Consider the following 3,291-nt stretch of genomic DNA (forward strand, 5'->3'; position numbering starts at 1 on the left):
GTGAGCGCCCGGAGGCTCTCCACGTCAGTTGTTGTTCAATTTTAGTGCCCAAACTTGAAGTGTGATCAATTTAATCTAGATTTTTGGCCATTTAAGAATTTTGATAAAGTTAAAGCAAACGTTCAAAGACCAAGTGAGTGAGTTAGATTGTGGAACATTTAACACCTTTTTCAAGTAGACCCATCCCCATAAATGGCCCTGAGATTGCAACCAATGGTTAATATTTGATGGGTGATTAGAAAAGAGGTGAGTCCAAGGAACTACTCAAATTGATTTTTGCAAATTTGTATTTTAACTTAACAAAGTTTCTTAAATGTCCAAAAATCAAACTTTACCTAGATTGCATGTGAAAAAGAGATTTGTTTTGTTCAATTTTAGAAGCTCCAAATTAAAAGTTTGATATTGCAATGGTTAATTGATCCTTGGCATTCAAGATTGGATTTGTAGTTTTAAGCATGCATTCCAAAGAAAGTTGATTTTAATCCATGGCATTCAAGAGTGTGTTTTGAGCAACATTCATTCAATGGAAAATGTGTTTAACCATTCAAGTTCATTTTTTAGCAACATGCATTCAAAGACAAATGGTTAAAAATTCAAGTTCATTTTTTTTTTAGCAACATGAAAACCTGCAAGAAACATGGTTAGTGGTTCCATATGTGCTCCAACCTGCAATGAGACAAAAAAGAGCAATTTAGTTAGTTAGCCAAAATCTTCAAAGATGAGAGCTTAACTATGGGAAAAAAAAATTTTAACTTTTTTTGTTGTTTTTTCTACGCGTAAAAATGCTTAAAATGGTTTAAATCCTAGGGAACCACTAAAAGTCAAATTTTGATTTATACTCTTCTTTTTTTTCTTTTTTTTTTAAACTACAAAGTGCAGAAATGAAGATTTTAAAACAAAAATGCAACATAAGCAGGCAGAGACGACAGTCTATCAAGCGGAGACGCCAAAATACGTAGACGCTAAAATGCGAAGACGCTAGTATTCAGAGACAACAGGTCAAATTTTGCGGCACAAAAAATATGTGAAAAGCGGAGACGTCGATTTGCGCAGATGTTGATTTTCGCAGACGACGATTTGGGTTGGCGGCAGCAGAGACGACAGAACAAGTTGCAGAGACGACAGTATAGCTGGCGGAGACACGGATCTGCGGAGACGATGGTTGAGGATGCGCAAACGACAGTCTAGTGGCAGCACCGACAATAGAAAACCAAGCGGAGATGCCAAAATGCAGAGACGTCGATTTGGTTGCGCAGACGACAAAGTAGCCGGCGAAGACGACAGTTTGCAGGCGTAGACGCCAAAACTGCGAAGACGACACTGTGCGAAAAAGTTGAAAAACGCAAATTTTTTTCAGAATTTTTTAAATTTTTTGCTATTTTTGGATTTTTAGATGGTATTTCTTCTTCCTAAGTGCGTTCTTTAACCTGCAAAAACAAGAAAAACACCCTACAACACACTCAAACAACAACAAACATTAGATGGTTAGAAAAAATGACATATAGATGAAAATGGATGATTAAATGACCCATAGTGGGGTCCCACCGGGCGTGCCAAAATGTATACACTAATCTAATGTGCTAGAAATACTAATCTAATGAAAGCATTTACACATTAAACTAACATAATATATAAGAGAGACAAAGAGAAAACAAACTCAAATGAGAATGTGAGCCATGGATAGGCTCTCCCAATGAGCTTGTTCTCTTGTTTTTGAGATGTGTCTATGTGTAGATTGCGGATGTATGCTCAAATGCTCAAAATGGCTTCAATGGAGGTGGGTAATGGAAAATTGGTAGCTTTGTGAGCTCTCAATTTGGCATTATAAGGGTATGGGTATGGCTTTTGGCTCTCAAAAGGGCATGGTAACTTTAGCTCCAAGATTGATGATTAAATGGCTTGGGATGGGATTCAATTTATAGGCTAAGGGGTAGAGGGATGGAGGGCTTAGATGCAAGGATGGATGAAGGCTTAAGGAGGGCTAGGATGCACTCAAAGGAGAGCACATGGATTGTGCTTGTTTAGCACCAATGGGAAGGTGACACTTGTCACAAGGAGGATGATTGTGAGAGGGTAGGGTAAAAGTTTAGTTAAAGGCATGATGAGTGGGGTTGAGTATGTAAGAGAGATGTAAGAGGAATGAGTGTGGAAGACGGAAGAGTGTGGAAGATGGATGTAAGAGTCATGAGTGGACTTGTAAGAGTCTTTTATGGTTTGTAAGAGCACTCATGACTTGGTGGTTGGGATTTTTGAGGGGAGACTTTGATTTGGATTAGGAAAGTCTTAAACTTGTTTAAGGAATGTGACAACATTAGGGGGTGGATTAGGCTTGGGTTTAGGATTAGATTAGGAATGTTAGAGATGTGCAAGTGGATGGCATTAATGAGGGTGGGTGAGTTAGTGGCTAACTTGGTTAGTATGGGTGGATGGGGTGGATTAGGCTAAATGGAGGATTAGAGATAGGTTAGGGGTTTTTGAATTTGAGGATTTTATTTATCAAATAGATTTATTTAATAAATGAGGATTTTTGGAATTAGATAGAAGAATAGGATTTAATTGATAAATGATAGATTATTTGATTTATCAATTAGGACTATAGATGATTAATTAAGTTAATCAACTAGGGGATGACAAAGGATTAATTAAATAGAAATTTAATTAATGATGCCTTTTTAGATAACTAAATAGGATTACCAAAATAGTGTAATCAAATTTAGGTGTCTACACTAACAATCTTGTAAGGCTTTGACAAGGTAGATCTTTCATAGGGTGGATCATAGTTTATGATCAAACATTGTAGCCTTCATTGGATACACTTAATTACTGTAGTAGGGAAAATTTGTGGGTGTCATCTCCACCCTAGTTTTACCCTCCCATTGGAGGGTTTTTGGGTAACAAAATATCATGTGTCATACATGTGTTGAATGTTATTTTCTTTCATGCTATGAATGAATATGTTTAGCTAGTTATTTTAGTTTACATACAAATTGTGAGAATAAATTTATGGTTAAATTTTTGAAGGACTGATTCAGGAACCCTCCCCCCCCCCCCCCCCGCTTTCCCCCCACTCAAAGTTTACTTTCCCTATTATATTTTCATAGTAGCAATATTCAAACATTTGTATGGTTAACTTTTATTAGAGTAACCTAGGAATATACTTTCATAATTTTTTGCATCAAGCTTTCCTTTGCTTACATCTTTCAAAATATAGCATTTTATTCCAAATACTCTGAGATAAAAAAACATTAGGCTTTTACCTATACCATAATTCATAAGGTGTTTCGTTTGTAC

The sequence above is a fragment of the Cupressus sempervirens genome, chromosome 1 (genome assembly GCF_028749045.1).
Source record: "Cupressus sempervirens isolate cs-2001-9-10 chromosome 1, ASM2874904v1, whole genome shotgun sequence".
NCBI classification, from domain to species: Eukaryota; Viridiplantae; Streptophyta; class Pinopsida; order Cupressales; family Cupressaceae; genus Cupressus; species Cupressus sempervirens.